The following is a 24585-nucleotide window of genomic DNA, read 5'->3' on the forward strand; positions in this document are numbered from 1 at the left end:
TGATGGTACTGTAGCATTTGTAACATTTGTGACGGAGTGTTACCTTGCCAGGTACTCTCGAATTTCAATACTCTATTCTTAACTTGGGGCAAGGCATTTTCAACTAACTTTGTCACAAACAAATGTGGATACGACTCGCTACTTGCTTTTATTCCACTATTTATACCAAAACATTTCTCAAATCTGGAATAGAAATCACTAGTGTCTTCGTCTGATTTTTGTTTACAGGCTGAGATTGCACCCCAGTCTTCCTTTTTCGTAGTTAATAAACGTGGCAGTACCTGTACTAGTAGACCTGGTAGTGCTTTGATCTTGTCCCCGAGCCCTGAACCTGGACCTCGAGCTTTTTCTTCGTTTTCTAATGCTGTCCAATCTATCTTCTGGTCTCCCACCTCCCAATCCTTTTCCTTGAGTTTTTCGTAAATGCCCGCAGGCATTAATACCTTCAATATTGTCATAATGTCGGGGTAGGTATATTCTCCCATGAGTAACATATCTTTAATTTCACGATGGAAACCTGCTGGGTCTTTATCATGACTGGGTACCACTTTCTTCATTTCTAATAGTTCTATTTTGGATATGGGTGTGTATACAAACACACGTTTAAACTCATTGTCATCACCCTTTATCGGGTGCACTTCGCGTAAGGGATTCTGTCTATCCATGTAATACGTCGTCCTTTCCTTGATGGGCAATGAGACATGTTCAGGACATACAAAAAGAATGTACTGTTTTCTGGATTCTAGTATTTCTCTAATTAACTTAGTACCGGAACCTCTCCATTTATTCGTGAGTAATTCAGTCAATATATCAGGTAAGGGGCCAGGATCGGAGTGTTGGCTTTTATATAATATAAGGAGTTGTTGAATCATGTAGATACCAGCTAAACGCTGTTCATCTGGGGCGAGGTTCAAAAACGTATGTACTAGTGTATCATCACCATATTTTCCAGGACTATCAACCCAGTGAACGGCTGACCTGGCTAATTCTTGTTCGTCCATAGAATCGAGTGTATGATAACCCCTTCGTTCTCGGAGTAATTTGTCAGCGGCTTGGAACGAATGTTCGGGGGACCTTATATTTATTATAGGAGTTTGGAATTTTCTGTTATTATCTGGACGTATCGGACATATCGGATCAGTAAAGCATCTAGTATTATTGCAAGATCTTCCTCTACCTACATAGGCCATAGTTTCTAACTGTCCTGTGGGTAGTTCTAATTCTTCCTCGTCCTCTATTTGTTCTGGTTCGTCTACTGCTAATCTTTCCTCGTGTATTCGTTCTATTTCTTTGCGGATCTTTCGGCTCATAGCTACTATGCATGATCGTTTATCATGTCTCCCCTCTGATATATTCTTACCCCATGTGGTAAGAATCTGCATTTCTTCCGGATTTACCCCTGGTTGATCTTGATTTCTGATCGCACAGTTTATGAGGAAACGTAACAGTTCCCCCTGTATTTCCACCTTTTGGTACTCCATGGCTCTGTTAATACTCTCAGGGTCTCGTCCTGACTGAACAAAATGATATATATTTTCTAAATGTGCAGTCATTCCTGGTAGCTTCCCTAAATATATTGCAGCTCGTCGGATACGTAATGATGCCAGCATCATTTCGTCCCCTTTTCCGGGCACAGGGTCATATCTACAGTCTATTAGAAGTTCCTTGAGCGTGTTGGGAGTTACTAGTTTGGGCGTACGTTGGTGGGCTAATTCTTGAAAGGAAAGTTTATTTGTTCTGGGTGGCGTAGAAAAAATGCTTGATGTACCTCCGGTAGCACCACCTGGGGTGCTGGATGTGAAAGGATTCGTTGAACGAGATATAGCAACCATAGGTGTGGATGCGGATGTAGAAACAGATGTGCTTGCCGGAACTTGTGTCGGAGTTTGCTGTTGCAGAGGTACAGACGAAGGAGGGTCTTGGCGTTGAGCCCCCTCGGCAGACGGTCTATGTGGCGCAGCATTAGCATACTCGGGAGCTGCGTCGTCTAAATAAGAGGAAAGAAAAACATCTTCTGCGGTTCTGGGATGCCCTTTGGGATGTACTTTTATCGGAAACAATGGGGGTGGCAAGTCTCTTGGTATCTCCGGAGTAGCCTTAGGTAGTCCTTCGGCCAGAAGAGGATACATACCATTCACAAGGGCATTTCTTTGTCTGCCTGTTTGTTCTGACTTTACTCGAGTACCTTCTTCAATTAATACACTTTCTCGAACTTTATTTGAATTCTCCTTACTTTTCTCTTCCTGTCTACGTGCTTTTTCTGTACGTCTATACGATTCTTTACGCCATAATTCAATGGCATCCTTCTGTGATTGTCTAGCTTTCCTTTTCCACAATTCTTCTTCTACTTTCACAATGCAATCTGCATCCCAGGTCCCAGCTGCGGGCCACCTCTGACTTTCTGGTAATTCCTTGGTGTAGTCTACCCATAGATCAAGAAATAATATGGCGTCTAGGCCATGCTTATGATACATGAAGTACCCTGGAGTGTCCCTAGGAGGAATGGGAACAGCTTCTTCGAGTACCCCTTTTCTAGTTGTGATCTGTCTTAACTTCGAAAAGAGCGGCATATTGGGAACTGATCTGATCTGATACCTAATTTTGAACACGTTTAATACCATAAAACACAATAATGAACAGTCATTCACACCACAATATACAGAACGTATTTAAAACATTTTAACATTTAACATTTAATGAATAAACAATGATGGTCATTTAGGGAACTAGTCACTAAGCATAATACTCGATACTAACTAGATAAATTCTGAATTATATACTAGACATACTTGATATACTGCTAAACAGTACAGATACACTGCTGAAACAGTGCAGACCGGATTTGTGTACCCAAACCCGTCTTGACCGGCACAACCTATGTGAGCGTCAGAACGCCTCCCCGATAATGGTACTCACCGGGTAGCTCGGAACGGAAGGCCTCGGAACTGAACTGAACTTGAACCGGACTGGACTCGACTCGGAACTTCGGAAACTTCAGAAACTGGTGGGCCTCTGTATACCTCGGATCTTGCTCTCTCAGCTAGGCTCTGGTCGGGATACTTCGCACTTCTCACCGCCTCGTCTGGGTGTTGATCGCAGCCTCAGTTACCCCCGCTCGGCAGGAGGGAGATACAGGAAATCCTGTGGGTACGCGTTGTTGTCCGTCAAGCTGTGACAGGAGATCGGGCCTGCAACGCACCGCCGGCGCGTGAGATGAGAAAGAGTCCCTGTTCGGGCGCCATATATGTGGTAAATAATTTAATTACCGGGACTTAATTTGATGCGGAAAATCTATAACAATAGCTCAGTAAAATAAGAGGCAGAATCCGTGGTATTAGAGGTTCGGAACGGGCTTTATTCCATAATCAATTTAAATTGATGAGCTCCAGATTCCATCACCACGAAGGTTCAGGAAGTGAAGACCGTACTTTATTGATAGGTAATCATTTTTATACAATAGGCATTACAGTGAAACAAATGGAGGAGGCGTAACAATTGATAGTAAAGATAAAACATACATGCGTAGCAAAAGTGGGTGTAACTGGGCGTAACTAAAGAACGTCATCAGGTATGAAGTCATAATAGGGTGGTTCCATGAAAGAATTTCGTAATATCAGCAGAAATACTTGGCAGAAATGCGCGCGCAGCAGCATGACGTGTGATTGACGTGCAACTAGGGGGTGAAGGGGACTTGACATTTAGCTCTACATGTGGCGACAGAAGTCTGGAGGGTCAAGTCAACCTAATCCCAAATCATATCTAACATCCTATGTTTAAAGAACTATGTTATCCAAAAGAGAGGTCTCTTAGAGTAGAATCTTATTCTATACTGACTATACTGACTGTTAGTGCGTGTACAAGCGTCTAAGTGTCTACACTAGATGCGAGGGCAGGAATCTTCCATAGTAACAGGGCTATGAATTACTTGCATAATGACAGAGAAGCCGGGCCTTTTGCTCGGTAGCTGGAAGAATGTTTACTTAAACTACTAGACAGGAATGCATTGGGTAGGGAGCGAAGCAGATAATTTCGAAGGTGAAATACAGTTTTTGGCAGGCAACAGGCTGATGTCAGGCACCGTTAGCCGCGCAGAGAATGAGGACAAAGTTCATGGATACAGATGCGAGCTCAGACTGGAGCTTTCAGAGGCAGAAGGCAGGAAAAGCTTGATGGCAGAATCAGGGCCTACTTGCCTGGACTGTAAAATGGCATAAGTGAACCATATAAAGGCGGTGGCCTTTCATACTTAGGAATGGAATATCCAGCCCATTCATGGCGGATCTGAAAGAGGACATGTTGGCGGTGGACGCACATGTGTTTGCGTCTTCATAACTGGAACTGGAGGGAACATACATGTACTTGTGATTTATACATGAAACCGTTGGGGTCCAAGATAGGGGACATAACTGACCAGAAAAATCCATATTTCCACATGGTAAAAATGGTAATTTTTTTAAGTTTAATTTTTGGACATTTTTGCATCTGAATTAGAACTCTTGGAACTAAAATAAGTATGTTTGGAGTCATTTTAATGCCTGAAATAGGTCGAAATAGAAGCTTCTGAGTAGGAGAAAAAGTCTGTAAAAATGGCACTTTTGGTCACATTAAGGCTTTAAAAAGTAGTTATTCAACATGAGGCTCAATCTAAATGACATTTTGAATCAATTTTTCTACAGTCCAAAAAATCAATTTTCTGATGAAAAACGATGAACCTGTCGAATTTCCTCCAGATGGTCAAAAATGGTAATTTTTTTAATTTTAATTTTTTGACTGTAAATGACTATTGCATGTGAATTAGAACTCTTGGAACTAAAATACGTGTGTTTAGAGTAATTTTAATGCCTGAATTGGTTGAAATAGAAGCTTCTGAGTAGGAGAAAAAGTCTGTAAAAATGGCAATTTTGGTCACATTAAGGTTTTAAAAAGTAGTTATTCAACATGAGGCTCAATCCAAATGACATTTTGAATCATTTTTTCTACAGTCCAAAAAATCAATTTTCTGATAAAAAACGATGACCCATGACCTGTTGAACTTTCTCCAGATGGTCAAAAATGGCAATTTTTTAATGTTTAATTTTTTTACTGTAAATGACTATTGCATGTGAAATATCACATTTGGAACTAAAATAAGTGTGTTTAGAGTCATTTTAATGACTGAAATTGGTCCAAATAAAAGCTTCTGAGTAGGAGAAAAAGTCTGTAAAAATGGCAATTTTGGTCATATTGAGGCTTTAAAAAGTAGTTATTCAACATGAGGCTCAATCTAAATGACATTTTGAATCAATTTTTCTACAGTCCAAAAAATCAATTTTCTGATAAAAAACGATGACCCATGACCTGTCGAACTTTTTCAAGATGGTCAAAAATGGTAATTTTTTTAAGTTTCATTTTTGGACTGTAAATGACTATTGCGTGTGAATTTGAACTCTTGGAACTAAAATAAGAGTGTTTAGAGTCATTTTAATGGCTGAAATAGGTCGATATAGAAGCTTCTGAGAAGGAGAAAAAGTCTGTAAAAATTGAAATTTTGGTCACATTGAGGCTTTAAAAAGTAGTTATTCAACATGAGGCTCAATCCAAATGAAATTTTGAATCAATTTTTCTACAGTCCAAAAAATCAATTTCCTGATGAAAAACGATGACCCGTGACCTGTCAAACTTTTTCCAGATGGTAAAAAATGGTAATTTTTTTATGTTAAATTTTTTGACATTTTTGCATTTGAATTAGAACTCTTGGAACTAAAATAAGTGTGTTTAGAGTCATTTTAATGCCTGAAATAGAAGCTTCTGAGTAGGAGAAAAAGTCTGTAAAAATTGAAATTTTGGACACATTGAGGCTTTAAAAAGTAGTTATTCAACATGAGGCTTAATCCAAATGACATTTTGAATCAATTTTTCTACAGTCCAAAAAATCAATTTTCTGATTTAAGTCGATGACCCGTGACCTGTTGAATTTTCTCCAGATGTTCAGAAATGGTAATTTTTTAATGATTAATTTTTTGACTGTAAATGACTATTGCATGTGAATTATCACTTTTGGAACTAAAATAAGTGTATTGAGAGTCATTTTAGTGCCTGAAATTGGTAAAAATAGAAGCTTCTGAGTAGGAGACAAAGTCTGTAAAAATGGCAATTTTGGTCACATTGAGGCTTTAAAAAGTAGTTATTCAACATGAGGCTCAATCCAAATGACATTTTGAATCAATTTTTCTACAGTCCAAAAAATCAATTTTCTGATGAAAAACGATGACCCGTGACCTGTCGAATTTTCTCCAGATGGTCAAAAATGGTAATTTTTACAATTTACATTTTTTGACTGTAAATGACTATTGCATGTGAATTAGAACTCTTGGAACTAAAATAAGTGTGTTTAGAGTCATTTTAATGCCTGAATTGGTTGAAATAGAAGCTTCTGAGTAGGAGAAAAAGTCTGTAAAAATGGCAATTTTGGTCACATTAAGGCTTTAAAAAGTAGTTATTCAACATGAGGCTCAATCCAAATGACATTTTGAATCATTTTTTCTACAGTCCAAAAAATCAATTTTCTGATGAAAAACGATGACACGTGACCTGTCGAACTTTTTCCAGATGGTCAAAAATGGTGATTTTTTTATGTTTAATTTTTGGACATTTTTGCATGTGAATTAGAACTCTTGGAACTAAAATAAGTGTGTTTAGAGTCATTTTAATGCCTGAAATAGTTCGAAATAGAAGCTTCTGAGTAGGAGAAAAAGTCTGTAAAAATGGCAATTTTGGTCACATTAAGGCTTTAAAAAGTAGTTATTCAACATGAGGTTCAATCCAAATGACATTTTGAATAATTTTTTCTACAGTCGAAAAAATCAATTTTCTGATGAAAAACGAAGACCCGTGACCTGTCGAACTTTCTCCAGATGGTCAAAAATGGCAATTTTTTAATGTTTTATTTTTTGACTGTAAATGACTATTGCATGTGAATTAGAACTCTTGGAACTAAAATAAGTGTGTTTAGAGTAATTTAATGCCTGAAATAGGTCGATATAGAAGCTTCTGAGTAGGAGAAAAAGTCTGTAAAAATTGAAATTGTGGTCACATTGAGGCTTTAAAAAGTAGTTATTCAACATGAGGCTCAATCCAAATGACATTTTGAATCAATTTTTCTACAGTCCAAAAAATCAATTTTCTGATGAAAAACGATGACACGTGACCTGTCGAACTTTTTCCAGGTGGTCAAAAATGGTAATTTTTTTATGTTTAATTTTTGGACATTTTTGCATGTGAATTAGAACTCTTGGAACTAAAATAAGTGTGTTTAGAGTCATTTTAATGCCTGAAATAGTTCGAAATAGAAGCTTCTGAGTAGGAGAAAAAGTCTGTAAAAATTGAAATTTTGGTCACATTGAGGCTTTAAAAAGTAGTTATTCAACATGAGGCCCAATCCAAATGACATTTTGAATCAATTTTTCTACAGTCCAAAAAATCAATTTTCTGATGAAAAACGATGACCTGTGACCTGTCGAATTTTCTCCAGATGGTCAAAAATGGTAATTTTTAAAATTTTAATTTTTTGACTGTAAATGACTGTTGCATGTGAATTAGAACTCTTAGAACTAAAATAAGTGTGTTTAGAGTCATTTTAATGCCTGAATTGGTTGAAATAGAAGCTTCTGAGTAGGAGAAAAAGTCTGTAAAAATGGCAATTTTGGTCACATTAAGGCTTTAAAAAGTAGTTATTCAACATGAGGCTCAATCCAAACGACATTTTGAATCATTTTTTCTACAGTCCAAAAAATCAATTTTCTGATGAAAAACGATGACCCGTGACCTGTCGAACTTTCTCCAGATGGTCAAAAATGGCAATTTTTTAATGTTTAATTTTTTGACTGTAAATGAGTATTGCATGTGAAATATCACTTTGATAACTAAAATAAGTGTGTTTAGAGTCATTTTAATGCCTGAAATTGGTCAAAATAAAAGCTTCTGAGTAGGAGAAAAAGTCTGTAAAAATGGCAATTTTGGTCACATTGAGGCTTTAAAAAGTAGTTATTCAACATGAGGCTCAATCCAAATGACATTTTGAATCAACTTTTCTACAGTCCAAAAAATCATTTTCTGATGAAAAATGATGAGTCGTGACTGTCGAACTTTCTCCAGATGGTCAGAAATGGTAATTTTTTAATGTTTAATTTTTAGATTGCAAATGACTATTGCATATGAATTATCACTTTTGGAACTAAAATAAGTGTATTTAGAGTCATTTTAATGCCTGAAATTGGTCAAAATAGAAGCTTCTGAGTAGGAGACAAAGTCTGTAAAAATGGCAATTTTGGTCACATTGAGGCTTTAAAAAGTAGTTATTCAACATGAGGAACAATCCAAATTACATTTTGAATCAACTTTTCTACAGTCCAAAAAATAATTTTCTGATGAAAAACGATGACCCGGGACCTGTCGAACTTTCTCCGGATGGTCAGAAATTGATTTTTTTAATGTTTTGTCTTTTGATTGTAAATGACTATTGCATGTGAATTAGAACTCTTGGAACTAAAATACATGGGTTCAGAGTCATTTAAATGCCTGAAATTGTTCGAAATAGAAGCTTCTCAGTAGGAGAAAAAGTCTGTAAAAATGGCACTTTTGGTCACATTGAGGCTTTAAAAAGTAGTTATTCAACATGAGGCTCAATCTAAATGACATTTCGAATCAATTTTTCTACAGTCCAAAAAATCAATTTTCTGATGAAAAACGATGAACCTGTCGAATTTTCTCCAGATGGTCAAAAATGGTAATTTTTTTAATTTTAATTTTTTGACTGTAAATGACTATTGCATGTGAATTAGAACTCTTGGAACTAAAATAAGTGTGTTTAGAGTAATTTTAATGCCTGAATTGGTTGAAATAGAAGCTTCTGAGTAGGAGAAAAAGTCTGTAAAAATGGCAATTTTGGTCACATTAAGGTTTTAAAAAGTAGTTATTCAACATGAGGCTCAATCCAAATGACATTTTGAATCATTTTTTCTACAGTCCAAAAAATCAATTTTCTGATAAAAAACGATGACCCATGACCTGTTGAACTTTCTCCAGATGGTCAAAAATGGCAATTTTTTAATGTTTAATTTTTTGACTGTAAATGACTATTGCATGTGAAATATCACATTTGGAACTAAAATAAGTGTGTTTAGAGTCATTTTAATGACTGAAATTGGTCCAAATAAAAGCTTCTGAGTAGGAGAAAAAGTCTGTAAAAATGGCAATTTTGGTCATATTGAGGCTTTAAAAAGTAGTTATTCAACATGAGGCTCAATCCAAATGACATTTTGAATCAATTTTTCTACAGTCCAAAAAATCAATTTCCTGATGAAAAACGATGACCCGTGACCTGTCGAACTTTTTCCAGATGGTCAAAAATGGTAATTTTTTTAAGTTTCATTTTTGGACTGTAAATGACTATTGCGTGTGAATTTGAGCTCTTGGAACTAAAATAAGAGTGTTTAGAGTCATTTTAATGGCTGAAATAGGTCGATATAGAAGCTTCTGAGAAGGAGAAAAAGTCTGTAAAAATTGAAATTTTGGTCACATTGAGGCTTTAAAAAGTAGTTATTCAACATGAGGCTCAATCCAAATGACATTTTGAATCAATTTTTCTACAGTCCAAAAAATCAATTTCCTGATGAAAAACGATGACCCGTGACCTGTCGAACTTTTTCCAGATGGTAAAAAATGGTAATTTTTTTATGTTAAATTTTTTGACATTTTTGCATTTGAATTAGAACTCTTGGAACTAAAATAAGTGTGTTTAGAGTCATTTTAATGCCTGAAATAGAAGCTTCTGAGTAGGAGAAAAAGTCTGTAAAAATTGAAATTTTGGACACATTGAGGCTTTAAAAAGTAGTTATTCAACATGAGGCTTAATCCAAATGACATTTTGAATCAATTTTTCTACAGTCCAAAAAATCAATTTTCTGATTTAAGTCGATGACCCGTGACCTGTCGAATTTTCTCCAGATGGTCAAAAATGGTAATTTTTACAATTTACATTTTTTGACTGTAAATGACTATTGCATGTGAATTAGAACTCTTGGAACTAAAATAAGTGTGTTTAGAGTCATTTTAATGCCTGAATTGGTTGAAATAGAAGCTTCTGAGTAGGAGAAAATGTCTGTAAAAATGGCAATTTTGGTCACATTAAGGCTTTAAAAAGTAGTTATTCAACATGAGGCTCAATCCAAATGACATTTTGAATCATTTTTTCTACAGTCCAAAAAATCAATTTTCTGATGAAAAACGATGACACGTGACCTGTCGAACTTTTTCCAGATGGTCAAAAATGGTGATTTTTTTATGTTTAATTTTTGGACATTTTTGCATGTGAATTAGAACTCTTGGAACTAAAATAAGTGTGTTTAGAGTCATTTTAATGCCTGAAATAGTTCGAAATAGAAGCTTCTGAGTAGGAGAAAAAGTCTATAAAAATGGCAATTTTGGTCACATTAAGGCTTTAAAAAGTAGTTATTCAACATGAGGTTCAATCCAAATGACATTTTGAATCATTTTTTCTACAGTCCAAAAAATCAATTTTCTGATGAAAAACGAAGACCCGTGACCTGTCGAACTTTCTCCAGATGGTCAAAAATTGCAATTTTTTAATGTTTTATTTTTTGACTGTAAATGACTATTGCATGTGAATTAGAACTCTTGGAACTAAAATAAGTGTGTTTAGAGTAATTTAATGCCTGAAATAGGTCGATATAGAAGCTTCTGAGTAGGAGAAAAAGTCTGTAAAAATTGAAATTTTGGTCACATTGAGGCTTTAAAAAGTAGTTATTCAACATGAGACTCAATCCAAATGACATTTTGAATCAATTTTTCTACAGTCCAAAAAATCAATTTTCTGATGAAAAACAATGACACGTGACCTGTTGAACTTTTTCCAGATGGTCAAAAATGGTAATTTTTAAAATTTACATTTTTTGACTGTAAATGACTATTGCATGTGAATTAGAACTCTTGGAACTAAAATAAGTGTGTTTAGAGTCATTTTAATGCCTGAATTAGTTGAAATAGAAGCTTCTGAGTAGGAGAAAAAGTCTGTAAAAATGGCAATTTTGGTCACATTGAGGCTTTAAAAAGTAGTTATTCAACATGAGGCACAATCCAAATGACATTTTGAATCAACTTTTCTATAGTCCAAAAAATCATTTTCTGATAAAAAATGATGAGTCGTGACTGTCGAACTTTCTCCAGATGGTCAGAATTGGTAATTTTTTAATGTTTAATTTTTAGACTGCAAATGACTATTGCATGTGAATTATCACTTTTGGAACTAAAATAAGAGTGTTTAGAGTCATTTGAATGCCTGAAATTGGTCAAAATAGAAGCTTCTGAGTTGGACAAAAAGTCTATAAAAATGGCAATATAATCACATTGAGGCTTTAAAAAGTAGTTATTCAACATGAGGCACAATCAAAATGACATTTTTAATCAATTTTTCTACAGTCCAAAAAATCAATTTTCTGATTTAAGTCGATGACCCGTGATCTGTCGAACTTTCTCCAGATGTTCAGAAATGGTAATTTTTTAATGTTTAAGTTTTTTTACTGTAAATTACTATCACATGTGAATTATCACTTTTGGAACTAAAATAAGTGTATTTAGAGTCATTTTAACGCCTGAAATTGGTCAAAATAGAAGCTTCTGAGTAGGAGACAAAGTCTGTAAAAATTGAAATTTTGGACACATTGAGGCTTTAAAAAGTAGTTATTCAACATGAGGCTCAATCCAAATGACATTTTGAATCAATTTTTCTACAGTCCAAAAAATCAATTTTCTGATGAAAAACGATGACCCATGACCTGTGTAACTTTTTCCAGATGGTAAAAATGGTAATTTTTTTAAGCTTAATTTTTGGACATTTTTGCATCTGAATTAGAACTCTTGGAACGAAAATAAGTATGTTTGGAGTCATTTTAATGCCTGAAATAGGTCGAAATAGAAGCTTCTGAGTAGGAGAAAAAGTCTGTAAAAATGGCACTTTTGGTCACATTGAGGCTTTAAAAAGTAGTTATTCAACATGAGGCTCAATCTAAATGACATTTCGAATCAATTTTTCTACAGTCCAAAAAATCAATTTTCTGATGAAAAACGATGAACCTGTCGAATTTTCTCCAGATGGTCAAAAATGGTAATTTTTTTAATTTTAATTTTTTGACTGTAAATGACTATTGCATGTGAATTAGAACTCTTGGAACTAAAATAAGTGTGTTTAGAGTAATTTTAATGCCTGAATTGGTTGAAATAGAAGCTTCTGAGTAGGAGAAAAAGTCTGTAAAAATGGCAATTTTGGTCACATTAAGGTTTTAAAAAGTAGTTATTCAACATGAGGCTCAATCCAAATGACATTTTGAATCATTTTTTCTACAGTCCAAAAAATCAATTTTCTGATAAAAAACGATGAACCATGACCTGTTGAACTTTCTCCAGATGGTCAAAAATGGCAATTTTTTAATGTTTAATTTTTTGACTGTAAATGACTATTGCATGTGAAATATCACATTTGGAACTAAAATAAGTGTGTTTAGAGTCATTTTAATGACTGAAATTGGTCCAAATAAAAGCTTCTGAGTAGGAGAAAAAGTCTGTAAAAATGGCAATTTTGGTCATATTGAGGCTTTAAAAAGTAGTTATTCAACATGAGGCTCAATCTAAATGACATTTTGAATCAATTTTTCTACAGTCCAAAAAATCAATTTTCTGATAAAAAACGATGACCCATGACCTGTCGAACTTTTTCAAGATGGTCAAAAATGGTAATTTTTTTAAGTTTCATTTTTGGACTGTAAATGACTATTGCGTGTGAATTTGAGCTCTTGGAACTAAAATAAGAGTGTTTAGAGTCATTTTAATGGCTGAAATAGGTCGATATAGAAGCTTCTGAGAAGGAGAAAAAGTCTGTAAAAATTGAAATTTTGGTCACATTGAGGCTTTAAAAAGTAGTTATTCAACATGAGGCTCAATCCAAATGACATTTTGAATCAATTTTTCTACAGTCCAAAAAATCAATTTCCTGATGAAAAACGATGACCCGTGACCTGTCGAACTTTTTCCAGATGGTAAAAAATGGTAATTTTTTTATGTTAAATTTTTTGACATTTTTGCATTTAAATTAGAACTCTTGGAACTAAAATAAGTGTGTTTAGAGTCATTTTAATGCCTGAAATAGAAGCTTCTGAGTAGGAGAAAAAGTCTGTAAAAATTGAAATTTTGGACACATTGAGGCTTTAAAAAGTAGTTATTCAACATGAGGCTTAATCTAAATGACATTTTGAATCAATTTTTCTACAGTCCAAAAAATCAATTTTCTGATTTAAGTCGATGACCCGTGACCTGTTGAATTTTCTCCAGATGTTCAGAAATGGTAATTTTTTAATGATTAATTTTTTGACTGTAAATGACTATTGCATGTGAATTATCACTTTTGGAACTAAAATAAGTGTATTGAGAGTCATTTTAATGCCTGAAATTGGTAAAAATAGAAGCTTCTGAGTAGGAGACAAAGTCTGTAAAAATGGCAATTTTGGTCACATTGAGGCTTTAAAAAGTAGTTATTCAACATGAGGCTCAATCCAAATGACATTTTGAATCATTTTTTTCTACAGTCCAAAAAATCAATTTTCTGATGAAAAACGATGACACGTGACCTGTCGAACTTTTTCCAGATGGTCAAAAATGGTGATTTTTTTATGTTTAATTTTTGGACATTTTTGCATGTGAATTAGAACTCTTGGAACTAAAATAAGTGTGTTTAGAGTCATTTTAATGCCTGAAATAGTTCGAAATAGAAGCTTCTGAGTAGGAGAAAAAGTCTGTAAAAATGGCAATTTTGGTCACATTAAGGCTTTAAAAAGTAGTTATTCAACATGAGGTTCAATCCAAATGACATTTTGAATCATTTTTTCTACAGTCCAAAAAATCAATTTTCTGATGAAAAACGAAGACCCGTGACCTGTCGAACTTTCTCCAGATGGTCAAAAATGGCAATTTTTAAATGTTTTATTTTTTGACTGTAAATGACTATTGCATGTGAATTAGAACTCTTGGAACTAAAATAAGTGTGTTTAGAGTAATTTAATGCCTGAAATAGGTCGATATAGAAGCTTCTGAGTAGGAGAAAAAGTCTGTAAAAATTGAAATTTTGGTCACATTGAGGCTTTAAAAAGTAGTTATTCAACATGAGGCTCAATCCAAATGACATTTTGAATCAATTTTTCTACAGTCCAAAAAATCAATTTCCTGATGAAAAACGATGACCCGTGACCTGTCGAACTTTTTCCAGATGGTAAAAAATGGTAATTTTTTTATGTTAAATTTTTTGACATTTTTGCATTTGAATTAGAACTCTTGGAACTAAAATAAGTGTGTTTAGAGTCATTTTAATGCCTGAAATAGAAGCTTCTGAGTAGGAGAAAAAGTCTGTAAAAATTGAAATTTTGGACACATTGAGGCTTTAAAAAGTAGTTATTCAACATGAGGCTTAACCCAAATGACATTTTGAATCAATTTTTCTACAGTCCAAAAAATCAATTTTCTGATTTAAGTCGATGACCCGTGACCTGTCGAATTTTCTCCAGATGGTCAAAAATGGTAATTTTTACAATTTACATTTTTTGACTGTAAATGACTATTGCATGTGAATTAGAACTCTTGGAACTAAAATAAGTGTGTTTAGAGTCATTTTAATGCCTGAATTGGTTGAAATAGAAGCTTCTGAGTAGGAGAAAATGTCTGTAAAAATGGCAATTTTGGTCACATTAAGGCTTTAAAAAGTAGTTATTCAACATGAGGCTCAATCCAAATGACATTTTGAATCATTTTTTCTACAGTCCAAAAAATCAATTTTCTGATGAAAAACGATGACACGTGACCTGTCGAACTTTTTCCAGATGGTCAAAAATGGTGATTTTTTTATGTTTAATTTTTGGACATTTTTGCATGTGAATTAGAACTCTTGGAACTAAAATAAGTGTGTTTAGAGTCATTTTAATGCCTGAAATAGTTCGAAATAGAAGCTTCTGAGTAGGAGAAAAAGTCTATAAAAATGGCAATTTTGGTCACATTAAGGCTTTAAAAAGTAGTTATTCAACATGAGGTTCAATCCAAATGACATTTTGAATCATTTTTTCTACAGTCCAAAAAATCAATTTTCTGATGAAAAACGAAGACCCGTGACCTGTCGAACTTTCTCCAGATGGTCAAAAATTGCAATTTTTTAATGTTTTATTTTTTGACTGTAAATGACTATTGCATGTGAATTAGAACTCTTGGAACTAAAATAAGTGTGTTTAGAGTAATTTAATGCCTGAAATAGGTCGATATAGAAGCTTCTGAGTAGGAGAAAAAGTCTGTAAAAATTGAAATTTTGGTCACATTGAGGCTTTAAAAAGTAGTTATTCAACATGAGACTCAATCCAAATGACATTTTGAATCAATTTTTCTACAGTCCAAAAAATCAATTTTCTGATGAAAAACAATGACACGTGACCTGTTGAACTTTTTCCAGATGGTCAAAAATGGTAATTTTTAAAATTTACATTTTTTGACTGTAAATGACTATTGCATGTGAATTAGAACTCTTGGAACTAAAATAAGTGTGTTTAGAGTCATTTTAATGCCTGAATTAGTTGAAATAGAAGCTTCTGAGTAGGAGAAAAAGTCTGTAAAAATGGCAATTTTGGTCACATTGAGGCTTTAAAAAGTAGTTATTCAACATGAGGCACAATCCAAATGACATTTTGAATCAACTTTTCTATAGTCCAAAAAATCATTTTCTGATAAAAAATGATGAGTCGTGACTGTCGAACTTTCTCCAGATGGTCAGAATTGGTAATTTTTTAATGTTTAATTTTTAGACTGCAAATGACTATTGCATGTGAATTATCACTTTTGGAACTAAAATAAGAGTGTTTAGAGTCATTTGAATGCCTGAAATTGGTCAAAATAGAAGCTTCTGAGTTGGACAAAAAGTCTATAAAAATGGCAATATAATCACATTGAGGCTTTAAAAAGTAGTTATTCAACATGAGGCACAATCAAAATGACATTTTTAATCAATTTTTCTACAGTCCAAAAAATCAATTTTCTGATTTAAGTCGATGACCCGTGATCTGTCGAACTTTCTCCAGATGTTCAGAAATGGTAATTTTTTAATGTTTAAGTTTTTTTACTGTAAATTACTATCACATGTGAATTATCACTTTTGGAACTAAAATAAGTGTATTTAGAGTCATTTTAACGCCTGAAATTGGTCAAAATAGAAGCTTCTGAGTAGGAGACAAAGTCTGTAAAAATTGAAATTTTGGACACATTGAGGCTTTAAAAAGTAGTTATTCAACATGAGGCTCAATCCAAATGACATTTTGAATCAATTTTTCTACAGTCCAAAAAATCAATTTTCTGATGAAAAACGATGACCCATGACCTGTGTAACTTTTTCCAGATGGTAAAAATGGTAATTTTTTTAAGTTTAATTTTTGGACATTTTTGCATCTGAATTAGAACTCTTGGAACGAAAATAAGTATGTTTGGAGTCATTTTAATGCCTGAAATAGGTCGAAATAGAAGCTTCTGAGTAGGAGAAAAAGTCTGTAAAAATGGCACTTTTGGTCACATTGAGGCTTTAAAAAGTAGTTATTCAACATGAGGCTCAATCTAAATGACATTTCGAATCAATTTTTCTACAGTCCAAAAAATCAATTTTCTGATGAAAAACGATGAACCTGTCGAATTTTCTCCAGATGGTCAAAAATGGTAATTTTTTTAATTTTAATTTTTTGACTGTAAATGACTATTGCATGTGAATTAGAACTCTTGGAACTAAAATAAGTGTGTTTAGAGTAATTTTAATGCCTGAATTGGTTGAAATAGAAGCTTCTGAGTAGGAGAAAAAGTCTGTAAAAATGGCAATTTTGGTCACATTAAGGTTTTAAAAAGTAGTTATTCAACATGAGGCTCAATCCAAATGACATTTTGAATCATTTTTTCTACAGTCCAAAAAATCAATTTTCTGATAAAAAACGATGAACCATGACCTGTTGAACTTTCTCCAGATGGTCAAAAATGGCAATTTTTTAATGTTTAATTTTTTGACTGTAAATGACTATTGCATGTGAAATATCACATTTGGAACTAAAATAAGTGTGTTTAGAGTCATTTTAATGACTGAAATTGGTCCAAATAAAAGCTTCTGAGTAGGAGAAAAAGTCTGTAAAAATGGCAATTTTGGTCATATTGAGGCTTTAAAAAGTAGTTATTCAACATGAGGCTCAATCTAAATGACATTTTGAATCAATTTTTCTACAGTCCAAAAAATCAATTTTCTGATAAAAAACGATGACCCATGACCTGTCGAACTTTTTCAAGATGGTCAAAAATGGTAATTTTTTTAAGTTTCATTTTTGGACTGTAAATGACTATTGCGTGTGAATTTGAGCTCTTGGAACTAAAATAAGAGTGTTTAGAGTCATTTTAATGGCTGAAATAGGTCAATATAGAAGCTTCTGAGAAGGAGAAAAAGTCTGTAAAAATTGAAATTTTGGTCACATTGAGGCTTTAAAAAGTAGTTATTCAACATGAGGCTCAATCCAAATGACATTTTGAATCAATTTTTCTACAGTCCAAAAAATCAATTTCCTGATGAAAAACGATGACCCGTGACCTGTCGAACTTTTTCCAGATGGTAAAAAATGGTAATTTTTTTATGTTAAATTTTTTGACATTTTTGCATTTAAATTAGAACTCTTGGAACTAAAATAAGTGTGTTTAGAGTCATTTTAATGCCTGAAATAGAAGCTTCTGAGTAGGAGAAAAAGTCTGTAAAAATTGAAATTTTGGACACATTGAGGCTTTAAAAAGTAGTTATTCAACATGAGGCTTAATCTAAATGACATTTTGAATCAATTTTTCTACAGTCCAAAAAATCAATTTTCTGATTTAAGTCGATGACCCGTGACCTGTTGAATTTTCTCCAGATGTTCAGAAATGGTAATTTTTTAATGATTAATTTTTTGACTGTAAATGACTATTGCATGTGAATTATCACTTTTGGAACTAAAATAAGTGTATTGAGAGTCATTTTAATGCCTGAAATTGGTAAAAATAGAAGCTTCTGAGTAGGAGACAAAGTCTGTAAAAATGGCAATTTTGGTCACATTGAGGCTTTAAAAAGTAGTTATTCAACATGAGGCTCAATCCAAATGACATTTTGAATCATTTTTTTCTACAGTCCAAAAAATCAATTTTCTGATGAAAAACGATGACACGTGACCTGTCGAACTTTTTCCAGATGGTCAAAAATGGTGATTTTTTTATGTTTAATTTTTGGACATTTTTGCATGTGAATTAGAACTCTTGGAACTAAAATAAGTGTGTTTAGAGTCATTTTAATGCCTGAAATAGTTCGAAATAGAAGCTTCTGAGTAGGAGAAAAAGTCTGTAAAAATGGCAATTTTGGTCACATTAAGGCTTTAAAAAGTAGTTATTCAACATGAGGTTCAATCCAAATGACATTTTGAATCATTTTTTCTACAGTCCAAAAAATCAATTTTCTGATGAAAAACGAAGACCCTTGACCTGTCGAACTTTCTCCAGATGGTCAAAAATGGCAATTTTTAAATGTTTTATTTTTTGACTGTAAATGACTATTGCATGTGAATTAGAACTCTTGGAACTAAAATAAGTGTGTTTAGAGTAATTTAATGCCTGAAATAGGTCGATATAGAAGCTTCTGAGTAGGAGAAAAAGTCTGTAAAAATTGAAATTTTGGTCACATTGAGGCTTTAAAAAGTAGTTATTCAACATGAGGCTCAATCCAAATGACATTTTGAATCAATTTTTCTACAGTCCAAAAAATCAATTTTCTGATGAAAAACGATGACACGTGACCTGTCGAACTTTTTCCAGATGGTCAAAAATGGTAATTTTTTTATGTTTAATTTTTGGACATTTTTGCATGTGAATTAGAACTCTTGGAACTAAATTAAGTGTGTTTAGAGTCATTTTAATGCCTGAAATAGTTCGAAATAGAAGCTTCTGAGTAGGAGAAAAAGTCTGTAAAAATTGAAATTTTGGTCACATTGAGGCTTTAAAAAGTAGTTATTCAACATGAGGCTCAATCCAAATGACATTTTGAATCAATTTTTCTACAGTCCAAAAAATCAATTTTCTGATGAAAAACGATGACCCGTGACCTGTCGAATTTTCTCCAGATGGTCAAAAATGGTAATTTTTAAAATTTACATTTTTTGACTGTAAATGACTATTGCATGTGAATTAGAACTCTTGGAACTAAAATAAGTGTGTTTAGAGTCATTTTAATGCCTGAATTAGTTGAAATAGAAGCTTCTGAGTAGGAGAAAAAGTCTGTAAAAATGGCAATTTTGGTCACATTGAGGCTTTAAAAAGTAGTTATTCAACATGAGGCACAATCCAAATGACATTTTGAATCAACTTTTCTACAGTCCAAAAAATCATTTTCTGATAAAAAATGATGAGTCGTGACTGTCGAACTTTCTCCAGATGGTCAGAATTGGTAATTTTTTAATGTTTAATTTTTAGACTGCAAATGACTATTGCATGTGAATTATCACTTTTGGAACTAAAATAAGAGTGTTTAGAGTCATTTTAATGCCTGAAATTGGTCAAAATAGAAGCTTCTGAGTTGGACAAAAAGTCTATAAAAATGGCAATATAATCACATTGAGGCTTTAAAAAGTAGTTATTCAACATGAGGCACAATCAAAATGACATTTTTAATCAATTTTTCTACAGTCCAAAAAATCAATTTTCTGATTTAAGTCGATGACCCGTGACCTGTCGAACTTTCTCCAGATGTTCAGAAATGGTAATTTTTTAATGTTTAAGTTTTTTTACTGTAAATTACTATCGCATGTGAATTATCACTTTTGGAACTAAAATAAGTGTATTTAGAGTCATTTTAACGCCTGAAATTGGTCAAAATAGAAGCTTCTGAGTAGGAGACAAAGTCTGTAAAAATTGAAATTTTGGACACATTGAGGCTTTAAAAAGTAGTTATTCAACATGAGGCTCAATCCAAATGACATTTTGAATCAATTTTTCTACAGTCCAAAAAATCAATTTTCTGATGAAAAACGATGACCCATGACCTGTGTAACTTTTTCCAGATGGTAAAAATGGTAATTTTTTTAAGTTTAATTTTTGGACATTTTTGCATCTGAATTAGAACTCTTGGAATGAAAATAAGTATGTTTGGAGTCATTTTAATGCCTGAAATAGGTCGAAATAGAAGCTTCTGAGTAGGAGAAAAAGTCTGTAAAAATGGCACTTTTGGTCACATTGAGGCTTTAAAAAGTAGTTATTCAACATGAGGCTCAATCTAAAGACATTTCGAATCAATTTTTCTACAGTCCAAAAAATCAATTTTCTGATGAAAAACGATGAACCTGTCGAATTTTCTCCAGATGGTCAAAAATGGTAATTTTTTTAATTTTAATTTTTTGACTGTAAATGACTATTGCATGTGAATTAGAACTCTTGGAACTAAAATAAGTGTGTTTAGAGTAATTTTAATGCCTGAATTGGTTGAAATAGAAGCTTCTGAGTAGGAGAAAAAGTCTGTAAAAATGGCAATTTTGGTCACATTAAGGTTTTAAAAAGTAGTTATTCAACATGAGGCTCAATCCAAATGACATTTTGAATCATTTTTTCTACAGTCCAAAAAATCAATTTTCTGATAAAAAACGATGAACCATGACCTGTTGAACTTTCTCCAGATGGTCAAAAATGGCAATTTTTTAATGTTTAATTTTTTGACTGTAAATGACTATTGCATGTGAAATATCACATTTGGAACTAAAATAAGTGTGTTTAGAGTCATTTTAATGACTGAAATTGGTCCAAATAAAAGCTTCTGAGTAGGAGAAAAAGTCTGTAAAAATGGCAATTTTGGTCATATTGAGGCTTTAAAAAGTAGTTATTCAACATGAGGCTCAATCTAAATGACATTTTGAATCAATTTTTCTACAGTCCAAAAAATCAATTTTCTGATAAAAAACGATGACCCATGACCTGTCGAACTTTTTCAAGATGGTCAAAAATGGTAATTTTTTTAAGTTTCATTTTTGGACTGTAAATGACTATTGCGTGTGAATTTGAGCTCTTGGAACTAAAATAAGAGTGTTTAGAGTCATTTTAATGGCTGAAATAGGTCGATATAGAAGCTTCTGAGAAGGAGAAAAAGTCTGTAAAAATTGAAATTTTGGTCACATTGAGGCTTTAAAAAGTAGTTATTCAAAATGAGGCTCAATCCAAATGACATTTTGAATCAATTTTTCTACAGTCCAAAAAATCAATTTCCTGATGAAAAACGATGACCCGTGACCTGTCGAACTTTTTCCAGATGGTAAAAAATGGTAATTTTTTTATGTTAAATTTTTTGACATTTTTGCATTTAAATTAGAACTCTTGGAACTAAAATAAGTGTGTTTAGAGTCATTTTAATGCCTGAAATAGAAGCTTCTGAGTAGGAGAAAAAGTCTGTAAAAATTGAAATTTTGGACACATTGAGGCTTTAAAAAGTAGTTATTCAACATGAGGCTTAATCTAAATGACATTTTGAATCAATTTTTCTACAGTCCAAAAAATCAATTTTCTGATTTAAGTCGATGACCCGTGACCTGTTGAATTTTCTCCAGATGTTCAGAAATGGTAATTTTTTAATGATTAATTTTTTGACTGTAAATGACTATTGCATGTGAATTATCACTTTTGGAACTAAAATAAGTGTATTGAGAGTCATTTTAATGCCTGAAATTGGTAAAAATAGAAGCTTCTGAGTAGGAGACAAAGTCTGTAAAAATGGCAATTTTGGTCACATTGAGGCTTTAAAAAGTAGTTATTCAACATGAGGCTCAATCCAAATGACATTTTGAATCATTTTTTTCTACAGTCCAAAAAATCAATTTTCTGATGAAAAACGATGACACGTGACCTGTCGAACTTTTTCCAGATGGTCAAAAATGGTGATTTTTTTATGTTTAATTTTTGGACATTTTTGCATGTGAATTAGAACTCTTGGAACTAAAATAAGTGTGTTTAGAGTCATTTTAATGCCTGAAATAGTTCGAAATAGAAGCTTCTGAGTAGGAGAAAAAGTCTGTAAAAATGGCAATTTTGGTCACATTAAGGCTTTAAAAAGTAGTTATTCAACATGAGGTTCAATCCAAATGACATTTTGAATCATTTTTTCTACAGTCCAAAAAATCAATTTTCTGATGAAAAACGAAGACCCGTGACCTGTCGAACTTTCTCCAGATGGTCAAAAATGGCAATTTTTAAATGTTTTATTTTTTGACTGTAAATGACTATTGCATGTGAATTAGAACTCTTGGAACTAAAATAAGTGTGTTTAGAGTAATTTAATGCCTGAAATAGGTCGATATAGAAGCTTCTGAGTAGGAGAAAAAGTCTGTAAAAATTGAAATTTTGGTCACATTGAGGCTTTAAAAAGTAGTTATTCAACATGAGGCTCAATCCAAATGACATTTTGAATCAATTTTTCTACAGTCCAAAAAATCAATTTTCTGATGAAAAACGATGACACGTGACCTGTCGAACTTTTTCCAGATGGTCAAAAATGGTAATTTTTTTATGTTTAATTTTTGGACATTTTTGCATGTGAATTAGAACTCTTGGAACTAAATTAAGTGTGTTTAGAGTCATTTTAATGCCTGAAATAGTTCGAAATAGAAGCTTCTGAGTAGGAGAAAAAGTCTGTAAAAATTGAAATTTTGGTCACATTGAGGCTTTAAAAAGTAGTTATTCAACATGAGGCTCAATCCAAATGACATTTTGAATCAATTTTTCTACAGTCCAAAAAATCAATTTTCTGATGAAAAACGATGACCCGTGACCTGTCGAATTTTCTCCAGATGGTCAAAAATGGTAATTTTTAAAATTTACATTTTTTGACTGTAAATGACTATTGCATGTGAATTAGAACTCTTGGAACTAAAATAAGTGTGTTTAGAGTCATTTTAATGCCTGAATTAGTTGAAATAGAAGCTTCTGAGTAGGAGAAAAAGTCTGTAAAAATGGCAATTTTGGTCACATTGAGGCTTTAAAAAGTAGTTATTCAACATGAGGCACAATCCAAATGACATTTTGAATCAACTTTTCTACAGTCCAAAAAATCATTTTCTGATAAAAAATGATGAGTCGTGACTGTCGAACTTTCTCCAGATGGTCAGAATTGGTAATTTTTTAATGTTTAATTTTTAGACTGCAAATGACTATTGCATGTGAATTATCACTTTTGGAACTAAAATAAGAGTGTTTAGAGTCATTTTAATGCCTGAAATTGGTCAAAATAGAAGCTTCTGAGTTGGACAAAAAGTCTATAAAAATGGCAATATAATCACATTGAGGCTTTAAAAAGTAGTTATTCAACATGAGGCACAATCAAAATGACATTTTTAATCAATTTTTCTACAGTCCAAAAAATCAATTTTCTGATTTAAGTCGATGACCCGTGACCTGTCGAACTTTCTCCAGTTGTTCAGAAATGGTAATTTTTTAATGTTTAAGTTTTTTTACTGTAAATTACTATCGCATGTGAATTATCACTTTTGGAACTAAAATAAGTGTATTTAGAGTCATTTTAACGCCTGAAATTGGTCAAAATAGAAGCTTCTGAGTAGGAGACAAAGTCTGTAAAAATTGAAATTTTGGACACATTGAGGCTTTAAAAAGTAGTTATTCAACATGAGGCTCAATCCAAATGACATTTTGAATCAATTTTTCTACAGTCCAAAAAATCAATTTTCTGATGAAAAACGATGACCCATGACCTGTGTAACTTTTTCCAGATGGTAAAAATGGTAATTTTTTTAAGTTTAATTTTTGGACATTTTTGCATCTGAATTAGAACTCTTGGAATGAAAATAAGTATGTTTGGAGTCATTTTAATGCCTGAAATAGGTCGAAATAGAAGCTTCTGAGTAGGAGAAAAAGTCTGTAAAAATGGCACTTTTGGTCACATTGAGGCTTTAAAAAGTAGTTATTCAACATGAGGCTCAATCTAAAGACATTTCGAATCAATTTTTCTACAGTCCAAAAAATCAATTTTCTGATGAAAAACGATGAACCTGTCGAATTTTCTCCAGATGGTCAAAAATGGTAATTTTTTTAATTTTAATTTTTTGACTGTAAATGACTATTGCATGTGAAATATCACATTTGGAACTAAAATAAGTGTGTTTAGAGTCATTTTAATGACTGAAATTGGTCCAAATAAAAGCTTCTGAGTAGGAGAAAAAGTCTGTAAAAATGGCAATTTTGGTCATATTGAGGCTTTAAAAAGTAGTTATTCAACATGAGGCTCAATCTAAATGACATTTTGAATCAATTTTTCTACAGTCCAAAAAATCAATTTTCTGATAAAAAACGATGACCCATGACCTGTCGAACTTTTTCAAGATGGTCAAAAATGGTAATTTTTTTAAGTTTCATTTTTGGACTGTAAATGACTATTGCGTGTGAATTTGAGCTCTTGGAACTAAAATAAGAGTGTTTAGA

This window comes from Triturus cristatus, chromosome 11 (genome assembly GCF_964204655.1).
Source record: "Triturus cristatus chromosome 11, aTriCri1.1, whole genome shotgun sequence".
In the NCBI taxonomy this organism is placed as follows: Eukaryota; Metazoa; Chordata; class Amphibia; order Caudata; family Salamandridae; genus Triturus; species Triturus cristatus.